The following is a 15,345-nucleotide window of genomic DNA, read 5'->3' on the forward strand; positions in this document are numbered from 1 at the left end:
GGAAAGCTGCTGAGACATAATAGTCCATATCAGGGTGCAAACATTTACAAATCCGATAGATCCTGCCAACAGAAATATATAAGATCTTACTTGGACTTCAAGCCTAACAGAACCCGGGCACACATCTCCGTAATCCAGTAAGACTCACGTAGGAAAGGTTTTCTGTGCCAATCACCTACCTGAGAGAGAGGATTAACACCTTTTAATGGCTATAAAGTTTAAAGTAGATATATTGAATGGTTTTGGATGAAATTTTGTGATGTGTCATTCAGGCAATATGTGTTCTTTGTACATTATAGCCATTGCGGGGCTAATTTTCCTTCACAGATAACTTTTGGTACATGAGTCTTGCTGGATTATGGAGTTGTGTGCCCGGGTTACATTAGGCTTGAATTCTAAGTATGATCTTATGTATTTGTAATCCAAAATAGTAGTTAATCCAGCAGCACAATAGGAAATCCCAATGTATATGGGGAGCCATATGGATGCACGCTCACAAGTTGATCCAGACTTCGCAGATCATCACAAGTGTAGGCAAAGAGAGAAGTAAGGAGCAGCACACAGGTTGTTTCAATAAAATATCTCCAGATGATGCTTCCTTTATTGCATCTCCATAGACCGTTACAGATCACGACGTTTCGGCCATATCACGGCCTTAGTCAAGCTTAATATTCCCTCCTGGAGGGGTGATTGGCACAGGAAACTTTTGGTACATGAGACTTACTGGATTATGGAGTTATGTGCCCGGGTTCAGTTAGGCTTGATTGCTAAGTATATGATCTAATGTGTTTGTACTGACAATATCTGCCTGATCTGAGATTTACATTTTCACTTTCTGTGTTGAATGTAAATGTCCGCACCCTGATATGGACTATTGTGCTGGACTGGCTCTTCCAAGTTACCACTTATGTATAAAACTCCTGGCTCACTTGACATCTGACGAGCTACGATTAAGAGCTCACCTGAGTTTGACAGGTGTAGGCAGAGATCCCCTAAGAAAGGACTTTTTGAAATTCAACCCCTATGGGGTTCAGAGTTTGTTTGGGGGAGGTATCTAATGCACCTAGGAACTTGAAACTTGGCCAAAATTGAACAAAATATTATTTTGTCTTGTTAAATCTCTTTTTATTGGATTTTCAAATACATTTAACATATAATAACATATCATGTTCCAATAATCATTTTCCATTCAACTAAGACATATATTTTTTTTAACATCATACTACAGGGTGGAGCGCGGTAATTTGCTAATTTGGGAGTGAAATAAAAAAATAATGAACTTGTAAAAACTTTATTTTATATTTTATTTACATTGAACAGTAGTAGAATTTACAAATTATTTGGTTTTAAATATTGTATCTGGCAAATGTTGACCTTCGCTATCCACACGCTGCTGCATACGTTGCATTGCAATGATTGAGTGGTTATTTGAAAAATACGCTTCAACACAAAATGAACGCTCCTCACGTGTCCACTGCATGATGGCAACTGAAAAGCAGCTGCAGACAAACTTCCCGTCAGCCACTATAAGCAACGCCCACTCTCCCCTCTCTTCGACCAACAGCGCTGCCACAACCTGCAACTCAAAAAAGCAACACCCTGGAAGACCTAAGGAACAATATTGACGCTGAGATTGCCAGAATACCAGTCAACATGCTTGAAAGAGTGCATGAGAACTTCAGAAAACGTATGCAGCAGTGTGTGGATAGCGAAGGTCAACATTTGCCAGATACAATATTTAAAACCAAATAATTTGTAAATTTCACTACTGTTCAATGTAAATAAAATATAAACAAGTTCATTATTTTTTTATTTCACTCCCAAATTAGCAAATTACCGCGCTCCACCCTGTATTATAACGCAGTTGAGAGTAAACTGTTACAAGGATGGAACCTTTTTGAATACTTCCACATATCATATTCAACAATCATATTCTCATCTCTGAGAATTCAATATGGAAACGATCCCAAACAGCTAGCAACTCAACAAAAAAACAATTTAATGTAACCTTTTAGTGGAGTAACTCATACCCGCGAAACCGTGAAGGCAGGATATGTGGGGGAATCGGTGGGGGGGGGTACATTCGACTGTCATTTTATCTTGCTGACTCTAATAAGTATTGACTCATGATTCTTCTGCAGCTGCTTGCCTGTAATTAATACCCCATCTGTATTGGATGATATGTGCCTACATTTTGTTGTAAGGAATGAGATTTACTTTATTTTGATATGTTGAATAGAAATTAATGTTATATTGCTTGAGCTGAATATTTCTGCCAATTGATCATATTTTGCTAATTAATGCTTGCAATTGGTTAGACCAACTTAGGATTTCTTTGAATCTAACGATTTATTTAACCTTCTCTGTCCAGAGAGCTATTGTTGGAGAATCCTGGTTTCCCCAAAGGAGAGGAATTAATGCTTTTGTTGTCTCAATTAAACATGAGGGTAATTGATCTCTTTGGGTCTGCTTAAGAAAATTACATCTGGTGATAAAATCACCCTTTTTTCCCCAAGATGAGCTCCATTTCCCTCTCAATCTTTGACCAAAATGATTTAATCTTAGGGCACTTTCACCATATATGCAAATAAGAGCCCGTGTGTTCCTGGTATCTCCAACATCTCACCGGCTCTGTGAGATTATATGCATAAAGCCACTCCACAGTGCCATACCATCTGGCTAAAAGTTTATATTGAGTCACTTGCAGACAAAAACACGGGGAGGCACCATATGTGACCTTAAAAATACTTGAGTTCTGCGTCAGATAGCTTAATACCCAATTCCGATCCCCAAGAAGATATACAAGTCGGCCTACTGGGGGATGAGGCAGTGGTGTAACTTTTTGTCAGCAAAGCTATCATCCTTGTCTTTTTCTCCATATTATTGGTTAGTGGTTTTGAGGGGGGGATTTTTTCTGGTTGGGAGATGGTTTCCTTCATTGTAAAAGGCAGTAGCTAGAGTGGTGTAATTGGCAATGGAAAGGGTACTACAGAGGATTTAAGGTGGTTCCATGTCTCACAGACACCCCTTAACACCAAGTTAAATCTTTTGACCTTTATATACTAGGCCTTGGAAACCAAACATCTCTCAAAAAGGTAACTCCTTGTGTGATTTGCACTAGCCTTTGTAGTTTGTGGTTTTTAATTGGATACGTTGGCTCGAGCCAACTATTCACTCAAACCTTTTTATAATATTCTGATAGATCAGGCAGACTCACAGCTCCATTGTGTTTTTTCTTTGTCATTAGAAGATAGGGCAGAGAAGGCTAAGCTTCCAAAAAAAGCAAGCACATTTTATTAAAAAATGATTGTGGGATATAAATAGAGAGCATTTGTATTTTATATATGAGTTGGGTTAGCGCATATGTCTGAACCAGGTTCTTCCTGCCAAACCAAGGAATTATGGGGAGGTCATCTGAGTAAGGCCTCCTGCAGACGGCCGGGTTTGATCCCGCCGTGAAAATTCTCGCAGCGGGATGAGAGCCGTGCCCCTGCTGTGAACCGGCGCTCACCTCCTCATGGCATCTTGCTCTGTGCCAGCTCTCGCACCGCCGCGCATGCGCAGACCAGAGCCAGCGCATCACCGGTGATGTTTCTGTGCGACCTCTCCGAGTTTTCACGCAGTCAAATCGCGGCTGTCTGAATAGGATTGCATTAGATAATGCAATCCTATGGCAGTGGGCACGGGTGGAAATTCTGCGGGAAATCCCACCGCGGAATGTCTGCCCATGTGCATTTGGCCTGAAGCAACTCTTTTATTTCTTTTTCAAGCAGTAGAATGTTGTTTCTAAAGAAATCTGGTAATTTATTCTTAAAGGGGTTGTCTCACGCCGAAACGTTTTTTTTTTTAAATTCAATAGGCCCCCCGTTCGGCGCAAGACAAACCCAAGGGATGGGTTAAAAAAAAAAAAAAAGTTTATTACTTACCCGAATCCCCGCGCTGCGGCGACTTCTTTCTTCCTTTACCAAGATGGCCGCCGGGATCTTCACCCACGATGCACAGCGGGTCTTCTCTCATGGTGCACCGTGGGCTCTGTGTGGTCCATTGCCGATTCCAGCCTCCTGATTGGCTGGAATCGGCACACGTGATGGGGCGGAGCTACGAGGACCAGTTCTCCGGCACGAGCGGCCCCATTCACCAGGGAGAAGACCGGACTGCGCAAGCGCGTCTAAAAACGCCAGAAGACAGCGAATTTAGACGAATCCATGGCGACGGGGACGCTAGCAACGGAGCAGGTCAGTGAATAACTTCTGTATGGCTCATAATTAATGCACGATGTACATTACAAAGTGCATTAATATGGCCATACAGAAGTGCTGAACCCCACTTGATTTCACGAGACAACCCCTTTAAGCTTAATGCCAATATTATCTACTGTATGTGATGCCCATGTAAATGGTGTGATCCTTTTCACCTCTTCTACTCCTGACCGAATAGAAGTGATATTCAATCTCGTTGATTTAGTCTTGTTGACTTTATAATTGGATACGTACCCTTATGAGTCTAATATAGTGTTTAGTTTTAACAGTCATTGCTGCAGGTTTGTAATAAGAAATAAGAAGTCATCTGCAAATGCTGAGGTTTGTATGTTATCTTTACCAACCTGTAGTCCTTGTAGTTCTGGGTCTTGTTGAACTGCTTGTAAGAGGGTGTCTAGTGTAAGAATAAAAAGTGTGGGATAAAGTTGGCACAACTGATGTGTGCCATTTGAAATATTAAATGTTAGGGATAGTAATTAACTCTCAATCTTGTGTGTCGCTGTGCATACAATGAAAAAATTGCTTCAATTAGCTTTGGGGGCATTTTAATTTTTTGAGGACAGCTTTCATAAATTACTAGTCTACCCCATCAAAGGCTTTTTCCCTATGACATCATGACAGCATACAATGGAGGTTGCTCCTCTGCTGACTTGTAGGGACAGGAGGAGGCAGAGAATAAAAGGACCCCCTTCCTCCACTAAGCAGGCTGTTGGAGTGAAGACTTACCCCAGTCGGGAGTCACGTGAGCGGCATCAGATGGTAGCAGCCCCGGTTACCCAGTGGCTGATGTCAGACGCTCCGTAATGGGGCGGCGCATCAGCCGGAGCATGTGAGGGGGCGTGGCTTAGGCAGAATGTCCGCCAAAATCAAATTTTTAAAGCCCCCTACATCAGAGAAACTTTGCGGGTGGCTGATACAGATAACTGACTGGTTCCAAGTAAGGATTTCCGGACCCACTGCAAAGAATGTCAGCCAGAGAGGATCTGGAGAGTCTCCAGACTGTAAGTGGTCCTGTGGGCCAACCAAAAATGCACTTGTACTACACTCACTTCAGTTACTAGGTATTCCTTGTCATTAAAGGAAAGGGATACTCAAAAGCCCAGGGACGCTAGGAGAAGGAGTAAGAAATGTTCAATGTGTTTGGCAAAATTGGATGAGGCTTACACTAAAACGCTTTGCGTTACTTGTTCAGCAAAAATACTGCAAGAGGAAAAATCATCTTTTATGTCTGACATCATGGCAGTGGTCCGTGAAGAGGTGCAGTCTTCCTTTGCAGAGCTCCAGCCAGGGCCCTCAGGGGCGGCAAGAAAAACTGTTCTGGCTGTGTCAGATTCCGACTCCGACATAGCGGAAGAATTTTTCCTTAGGGAACTTAGTGAGGTAGTACAGGAGGAAAAGAGATACTTATTCTCCTCCTCCAGTATGGATCAATTGCTTAAAGCAGTCTGTAAGACCATGCAGATTGAGGATGAGGCACAACAACCCTCGGATAGCGCAGGATAAGATATTCGTGGGTCTTTTACCACAGTGCAAATCAGTTTTTCCCATAAATACTACTCTTAAACATCTGATTTTTCTAGTCATCTCCACGACAGCACCAGCTGCAATCGCCTCTTCCTGATGGGACAGGAACACACAGAGAGGTTTAAAAGCTCCCTCCTCTCCCACCTTTCTCAGTGTTTTCCTGTCCTAGAGAGGTGCTGGAATTTTTCTAGCAGGATACTTACTGGGATTGGAGGTCAGGAAGTTGGTCCTCCCTTTCCAAAGATCGTCTCCTTAGGCGCTGTATTGGGTGGTAAACCCAGGCCGGATTCCTCCCACTGCGGTCCATCGGGGATATTACGTGGGGGCCATATCCTCCTCTCAGTCTCCCCACGCAGCTGATCCACATGGATGTCGCAGGCCCACATAGCAGCAGGTGTGGTGCTCTTGAGCTCCCTTAAGCAACGCTGCTAGCGGAGGTGGAGCCTGCGGCGTCATGTCACCGGCATGATGATGCGTTGGGGGTGGGACTGTGGGTGTGGCTAGGCGTGCATATAAAGGAATCCGAAAGAAAGACAGTGGATACTAAGGAAGCTGCAAAACACGCTTCTCGTCCATAGGTGGCAGTAGTACTACAGAAACATGAGTACTCCAGCACTGGACACACCCAAATCGTGTCTAGCATATTATTCATATGTTGCTTGCATTTCCCATGTTCGTTAGGGGGACAAGAAAATAGACCCACCAAAAGCAAGACCAAAAAAGTGCGCTCAGTGCGCAAAGAGATTGCCCTCGGCCTACAACAAGCCGCTATGCAAACTTTGTATAGCCAAAGAACTCAAGGAGGAATCAAACAGATTTATGGATGATATTAGGCAGTTAATCATGGAAGAAATGCGCTCCGCCTTGGTATCCCAATCTATGCAATCAGCTACACCATCCGCTTAAGGAAGCCCTGTAGATTAGCTGAGTACTCGGATTCCGAAAAGAGTATCATGTTCTTGGACCTAGAGGAGCAGCCAGCTCCAGAGGAATCCTCGGACGAGGATGAATATTAAAAAACTCCTGTTCAATCAAGAAGATCTCCCTCCGCTTATTAAGGCAGTCAGAGCCACCATCAAAATTGAAGAACCCAGACAGCCTCGCACAATCCAGGATGACGTTTTCGAGGGCTGGGGGAAAGGCGTAGACACACCTTTCCAGTCCAAAAGAACATCCAGAAAATTATCAAAAAGGAATGGAGTAAAGCCGACATGGGATTCTTTACAGGTAAAGGAATTAAAAAGGCGCTACCCATTTTTGGAGGAGGTAAGCGCAGATTGGGATGAGATACTCAAGGTGGACGTCCCCATGGCTAAAGTGGCCAAGCGAACTACTCTACCTTCCGAAGATGCTGCACCACTGAGGGATCCCATAGATAGAAAAGCAGAGGGCCTATTGAGAAAAACCTGTGAGGCAGCAGCCAGTCTACTCAAACCTGGTGTAGCAGCCACCTGCCTGACCCGAACCCTAAGTGTGTGGTTGGAACAGTTGGAAATCCACATATCGAATAAGACCCCGAGAGAGCAAATTCTGGATTCGCTCCCGATATTAAAAATGGCCATAAATTTCTTGGCCGACGCATCAGCCGAAACCGTTAAGTTGTCTGCTCGCACTGCAGCACTATCAAATACCACTAAACGAGTGCTGTAGTTGAAATCTTGGTGAGGCTATTTAGCCTTCAAAAATAAATTATGTACTCTTCCCTTTTACGGGCAATTTTTATTTGGTCCTGACAGGCCTAGACAAAATTCTTGAGAAGGTGGCGGATAGAAAAATGGGGTTTCCAAAAGAAAGTCAGCAAAAGAGGAAGACGAATGATCATAAATCTAAAGCCACTAAATGCTTATATAAAGTATCGAAGGTTCAAGATGGAGTCCGTGAACTCGGCAGTAAGACTAATAAAACAAGGTGCCTTCATGGTGTCCATAGATTTAAAGGACGCATACTTCCATGTACTGATTCATATGTACTCGCAGAAATTTCTCAGATTTGCGCTCCACATGGGGAAAGAATAAAGCATTTTCAATTCTCCTGCCTCCCCTTCAGTAAATTGTTGCCCCCCCCCCCCCCACATCTTCACCAAAATCATGGCAGAACTAGGGGCATAAATAAGTCAAAAATCAATTCTGATACTACTTGGACAATATCCTAGTCATAGCAGAAACCAGGGAGCTCTTAATAGAACATCTCCCGATGACTATTCACCTTCTCTAGTACTTAGGGTGGAGGATAAACCGGGAAAAGTCGAACATAATTCCCAGCTAAAAGAAACAGTTTCTAGACTGCATGCTAGACTCTCAAAACCAGCACTCATTTCTCCCCAATTCAAAAATAGGAGGAAGGCGGGGGGTTCAGTGCCATGGCAGCGCATTTCTGAAGAACAAAACATGTTCAATCAGAAAAGCCATGTCACTACTAGGGAAGCTAACTTCCTACATCCCAGAGGTGGCGTGGGCTCCAGCGCACACCAGGGTCCTACAGAGTGCAGTTCTAGGGACCTGGGACAGAAGCCAGTCCTCACTCAAAAAAAGGATATGCATGGAGAACTAAGTCAGGATAACCCTGCGCTGCTGGCTGATGACCCCAAACCTATCAAGGGAGGTCTATTGGCTTCAAGACCCAGCCATATGCATCACAACAGATGCCAATTCTCAAAGCTGGGGTGCCCATACCGGGACTTATTTCTTCAGGGTACTTGGCCCCACAATTCAGAAACCGGTCCTCAAATTACAAGGAACTCTGATTGATTTGGGAAACTCTTCGGCAATTGGGGGACTCTATGCGCAGTCAACATCTGAAGATTTTTTTCAGACAATATCACGGCAGTTGCTCACATCTGGCATCAGGGTGGAACAAAGTTCCCATCCTTGCAGGACCTCTCCCGAAAGATCTTTTACTGGGCAGAGGAGTGAGTCCTATCATTATCGGTAACCCACCTAAACGGCACCTTAAATCAAAAAGCGGACTACCTTAGCTGCTCCCTTTCCCAGGAAGCCTTTGAATTTATTACCAACAAATGGGGAATTCCACAGTTGGACCTTTTTGCATCAAGAGGAAGCAACAAGGTGGAGAACTTTTCCCTCAGACAAGGGAATCACCCAGTAACTGTGGATGCATTGGTTCAGGATTAGGGCGAAGGTTTGTCTTATGCAGTTCCCCCAATTCCTCTAATTCCCAAGGTCCTCCAGAAATTCCGTTTGCAGAAATGAGCTCTCATCTTAGTAGCTCTATACTGGCCTAGAAGGCTCTGATTCGGGCTTTTAAAAAACCTAAGCCCACAAGTCTTCCTGCCTGCTCAGCCAGACCTTCTACCACGGGGTGCCCTGTGACATCCGGATATAGCAGGCCTTCAACTTGCAGCATGGATGTTAAAAAATCCATAATGCTGGGAAGAGGCTTCTCTGAGAAGGTAACACAAACCTTGTTAGCAAGCAGGAAAGTAACTATCAATAAAATTTATCTAAAGCTATGGAAAAGATATCTCTCGGGGAGCTAGGTAAAAGGACTCTTCTCCAAACATCTTGGCAACTCTTGATTTCCTGCTAGAAGGCCTGGATAAGGGTCTCGCCCCGAATACACTAAGGATTCAGAGATCGTCCCTTAGTGCCTTCTTTGACACCAGACTCTCTGAGATGAGGTGGATAGATAGGTTTATGAAGGCAGCAGACAGACAAACTGAAAGCTACTAATCTAGTCCCAGACTGGAACCTGAATTGGGTCCTCAGGGTTCTGTCTTCAGAACCGTTTGAGCCAATAAAATCTCTCCCTATTAGAGTTTTGACATTAAAAACAGTTTTTTTTCAGTGGCAATTACTTTGGCCAGGTATATTAGTGAACTACAGGCCTTATCCATTTGCCGGCCTTTTTTCCAGGATACTGGAATTAAAATAATATTCAAATTAGTCCGATCCTTTGTGCCCAAAGTAATGTCACCATTCCATAGGGCACATGACATAGTAGTTCCCTCGTTTTTTAACAAACTTAAAAATAGTAAAGAATGCCTGGATGTCAGGAGAGCAGTGCTGCAATGTATCAGCACCACGAGCCAGTGAAGTAAGGATAATTTATGTTTAAAATTTTTTGCCCCCAACCGGGGCAAAAAGTCAGCAAAAAGTTCTATAGCCAGATGGATTTGCCTGGCAATTACAGAGGCATATAAGGCAATAAACAAGAAGGCCCCTGCTAGGCTCAAAGCCCAATCTACAAGGGCAGTATCCACTTCCTGGGCTGAACATGCTTTGGCATCAGTGGAACAAATATGCAAAGCTGCAGTATGAAAAAGACCCCATTATGTTTAGCAAACATAATGCGGTGGACGTTCAGACAGACAAGGACCTGGCATTTGGTCACAGGGTCCTTTCGGCCATAGTCCCTCCCTGTCAATTTAGTTGGTATGTCTCAGCTGGTGCTGTCGTGGAGACGAATGGGAAAATGTGCATTATACCAACCTGATAATCGGGTTTTCAGGAATCTCCACAACAGCACCCATACATTACCCCTGAAGAAATATAATTTAGTCCCATTAGAATATACCAGTATAGGTATTATTTTAGTTAAAGCTCCTACCCCTGGCAATTCATCAGAAATCACTGAGGAAGGTGGGAGAGGGGGGAGATCTGGCCTCAACTAAGATTTATTGAGCATTTACTCCTGCGTCAAAATGTTTTTCTCACTGCGAGGTTCGATTTGCTTTTCTTTTTTTTTTTTTTTAAACAGTGCATAAGCTTTTATATATGTAGATAACGGTTTCATTTTTTTTCTTTGTTTTAGTAAAAGTTTGTGAAGTTAAAATTTGTAGCAATCATTTCAGAGTTCATTAATTCAGTGATGGCAACTTTTCTTACCTGCAAACATTATCCAGACTCCTTTTGCTACGTCGGTGGTGCCTTTCTGAGTGCCAAAGCAGTCAAGCATAGAATCAAAGGTGCCAACGACTTCTGTATAGACTACTAGGCCTATTTTGGCATGCCAGTAGGCGATCAAAACAAGAAATGGGCTCCCTACGTAGTTTATGGTAGTTGCAAGTCCAATCTTGAGGCATGGTATAAAGGAGAGAGTCGACAGATGAAGTTCCGGTGCCTCATATCTGGCCCAAACCAACAGATCATCTCAAAAACTGCTATTAGTGTGTCATTAATGTGTCTCCACTAGAGTTGAGCGAACATACTCTTCCGAGCTTGATGCTTGTTCGAGTATTAGCATACTCGATGGTGCTCGCTACTCGAGCGAGCATCACGCCGTGTTCGACCCCGCCCCAGGTTTTGGCCCCTCCCCGCTATGATGTGTTAGTTTTTGCCCTCCACGTCAACGACAATTTTTTTGGCTGGCTGGCTGGCTGGCAGATAGGGGGAGGAGAGTTTAAAAAAAAAAAGCTCGGGACCCGGCGGCCCACATACGATAATGCTCAAGTCTCCCATTGTAGTCAATGGGCTTCGTTACTCGAGTAGAGCTCTCAAATTTTACGAATAGCGCGACTCGAATAACGACCCGAGCATTTGGGTGCTCGCTCATCTCTGGTCTCCACCGAAAAGGTAAGAAAACAGGTGTGTTCGACTATCCAGACATTCCATCATCCTTAAGGCCTGTTGCACACAGCAACAAGATTCCTGTTTCTTCTCCTCCAAGAGAGAATAACAGTGATAGATACTCATCAGATTGTGAAAAATGTTTAAGATGAGAAATTCTCTAAAGACACAGATTTCAAACCTTATTTCCCAAATCAACAAGACATAAATGATTTATTCTGAGACCTTAGACTAACAAAATCAAACAGAGATTTTACCATCAAGGCTAAAGAAATGGAATCTGTTGGATAAAACCTGCAAGGTATCTAAGCAGCAAAAATGTCATCAAACATTCTCTCAATGGTTTATTGTTAAAGATCAACTATGCTACTGCCACAATGTGAGAAGCTTTTTTGGAGAAATTGGATTTCCTTATGAACTAAAAGGACTGGCGACTCTTTATTGACATTTCTAGCAAAAGTTTAAAAGCAGTTCTTCATAATGGCAATAAATATCCTTCTATCCCAATTGCTCACTCAGCGCATCTCAAAGAAGACTATAGAAATGTCCAATACATCCTTCAGGTGTTACAGTATGAGGAACATCAATGGGATGTTATAGGTGACTTCAAAATGATCACATTCTTGGGGGAATTGCAAGGTGGATATACAAAGTATCTATGCTTCTTGTGTTTATGGGATAGTAGGGATACTGCCAGGCACTATGAAACTGTTGAGTGGCCAACGAGGAATTATTTTGTGGTTGGTGGGGACAACATAAAGTGTGAACCAGTTGTGAAGCAAGAGGAGATATTAATGCCTCCTCTTCACATATAACTGGGGCTCATTAAACAATTTGTCAAAGCATTAGACCCTAATTCTGAAGCTTTTTAATACCTAAAGACTGTTTTTCCACAACGTTCAGAAGCAAAGATCAGAGGTGGACTTTTTGTGGGCCAACAGGTGAGGAAATAATGCATGATGACGAATTCATGAAGAGTCTGCTACCAATTGAAAGGAAAGCATGGAAGAGCTTTAATAATGTTGTAGATGGTTTTTTGGGCAATCACAAGGTGAACAATTACAGATAAGTAGTTCAGAATCTTCTTAACAACTACTTCAAGATGGGATGCAGAATGTCACTCAAATAGTATGTTGTCCACTCACATCTAGAAGTGTTCAAGTCAAACATGGGCGCATGTTCAGAGGAACAGGGGGAAAGAGTCCACCAAGACATTAAAGAGTTTGAAAGGAGGTACCAAGGGCAGTATAATGAGTGAATGCTTGGTGACTATATCTGGGGAAAGTAACCTAACCCACGCGAGGAAGAGTAGAAAACTGTGCCCTTTGAGAGGTTGTTATTATGTGTTTAATGACATTTAAGTACCCTCAAGTAATATTTCATGCACTGATGCATATTTTACATGTTCAGGAAAGTTTCAGCAATTTTATTGTCAGAAAATATTTTTATACAACACTGCAATCCAATTTGAACTGAGAAAATAAAGGAATTTTCTCAAATTTTGAAAAGTCGATCACCTGAGTCTAAAAACAATCTCACAGATACAATTTTGGATGTTTTCATGGTTTGGTGGCCTAATGAATCAGAAACAAACAAAAAATCCACCTAAACAAAATCTTGTTACACAGTGTTATCAGATCACATAAACCTTTCAAGAAGATCATGCAACACCTTGTGAAAACAAAATGAACATATCATGTAATAACACAAAATAGAACAATTTGGTCCAACTCCTACTACATCTCTAAAAATCTAATTTTTATGGTGTCTAATACCACTGGAGGGACGTACCTCTTAAGGAGTGACTTGTGGAAGACCATATGGATTCTCCACGTGTCTGGCAGGGCCAACTCGTACGCCATGGGATTATTCACTCTGGTGACTGGGAAGGGGCCCACGAATCGGGTGGCCAGCTTCAAGGAAGGCATTTTTAATTTCAAATTCTTGCAAGACAAATATACTAACTGGCCCACAGAAAATGGTTCAGAAATGGTGCAGGTACCTCTGCTCCTCCTTAGCACCGCACCCCTGGTCTGCTCCAAATTTCCATGTACCTTCTGCCACACTTTCCGCAGGTCCTGGACCCGAGTGTTTGTAGAAGGATTGTTAGAGGAGGATAAAAAAGGCACTGCAAAACTGGGATTAAAACCAAAATTGCAGAAGAAGGGGGAAACACCCAAAGCCGAATGAGTATGGTTATTGATGGCAAATTTGTCCAATGCTAAATAATTGACCTATAGATTCTGACAATCACTCATGTACATTCTGAGGTACTGAACCAGTTCCTGGTTCATATGTTCTGTCTGCTCATTAGACTCTGGGTAGAAGGCAGAGGAAAATGACAACCCGATACTGATACCCTTACAAAAAGCCCTCCAAAACCAGGCCACAAATTGGACTCCCCGGTCGGAAATGATATCCTTGGGAACCCCATGCAGACTTACAATCTCCTTGATAAATATGGTGGCTAGCTCAGGAGCGGACGGAAGCTTCTTAAGGGCAGTAAAATGCGCCATCTGGGAAAACCTGTTGACGACCACAAATATGACCGAGGACTCAGGCAAGTCGGTAATAAAATCCATCGACAAATGGGTCCATGGTCTCTCCAGAACAGGAAGAGGAAGAAGCAGAACTTCAGGCCCCCTCCGTATACTCTTCACCTAGGCACAAATTGGGCAGGACTTGCCAAATTCCCTGACATCCTGAGATATTTGTGGCCACCAATATAGATGGCCACACAGCTCCAGGGTGCCTTGGACTCCTGGATGACCTGCGACATACGAATGGACTTCCTCCAAAATGAGAAGCCGCAAGGCTCTGGGAACAAATAACCTCCTCTCAGGGAGGCCTTCGGGAATGGACAGCCCAGATGCCTGGAGTAAAGCAGAAGTGTTAGACGTAAGGGCAGCTACCACCACGCCAGGGCCCAAAATACTCTCCGGCTAGGGCTCCTCTACCTCAGGTACCCCGAAGCTGTGGGACAAAGCATCAGCTTTGACATTCTTGGACCCGGGCACATATGTGACTACAAAATTGAAGCACGAGAAAAACAATGCCCACCTTGCCTGACGAGCATTCAAGCGCTTGGCGGACTCCAGATAAACCAAATTCTTATGGTCTGTGACGTCCGTAATAGTGTGACGAGCGCTCTCTAAGAAATGTCTCCATTCATCAAATGCCCATTTTATGGCCAATAATTCCCTGTTGCCAATATCATAGTTGCGTTCTGCCTGATTAAACTTCCTGGAGAAGAACGCACAGGGTTGGAGACCAGATGTGCCTGGGGATTCCTGAAAGAGGACTGCCCCCACACCATGCTCAGAGGCATCCACTTCAATGATGAATGGGCGATCTGAATCCAGCTTAACCAAAAAAAGACCTTCACAGCCTCCTGCGACCAGGAATCAACCCTAGCCCCCTTCTTAGTCAGGTCGGTCAGGGGTCTGGCCACCACCGAAAGTTCTTAATAAATTTCCAATAAAAGTTTGCGAACCCCAAAAAGCGATGTAACGCCTTTAAGTTGGCGGGTTGCACCCATTCGGTGATGGCCTTGACCTTGTCCACGTCCATCCGGATGGCTGACGGAGAAATGACATATCCAAGGCAGGCAAACTCCTGTACCTCGAACAGGCATTTCTCCAGCTTAGCATACAAATGATGGGCTCGACGGCGGGAAAGAACTGTTCTTAAATGCTTAACACGGCTTTCCCAATCAGAAGAGAAAATTAAAATGTCATCCAAATATAGAACCAAATACAAATGAGATTATAGGCTCCCCGAAGATCTAGCTTGGAATGAGATCGATTTTGCATTCCCATTCACGGTACGGAGGTAACGTCTCCAAAAGTTGTTTAAAAAAAATCCTCTATATATGGCGGTAACCTCCGCACATTACACTCAGTGGAATCCCCCTGGACTGAAACCAAATGCTCACTGCACCCCTGCCCCCATTGCACTAGTGCTGAGGTGGACCAATCAATCTGGGGATTGTGGAGCCGAAGCCAGGGTAGCCCAAGGACTTAATCAACTGAAAGGCT

The sequence above is a fragment of the Eleutherodactylus coqui genome, chromosome 5 (genome assembly GCF_035609145.1).
Source record: "Eleutherodactylus coqui strain aEleCoq1 chromosome 5, aEleCoq1.hap1, whole genome shotgun sequence".
NCBI classification, from domain to species: Eukaryota; Metazoa; Chordata; class Amphibia; order Anura; family Eleutherodactylidae; genus Eleutherodactylus; species Eleutherodactylus coqui.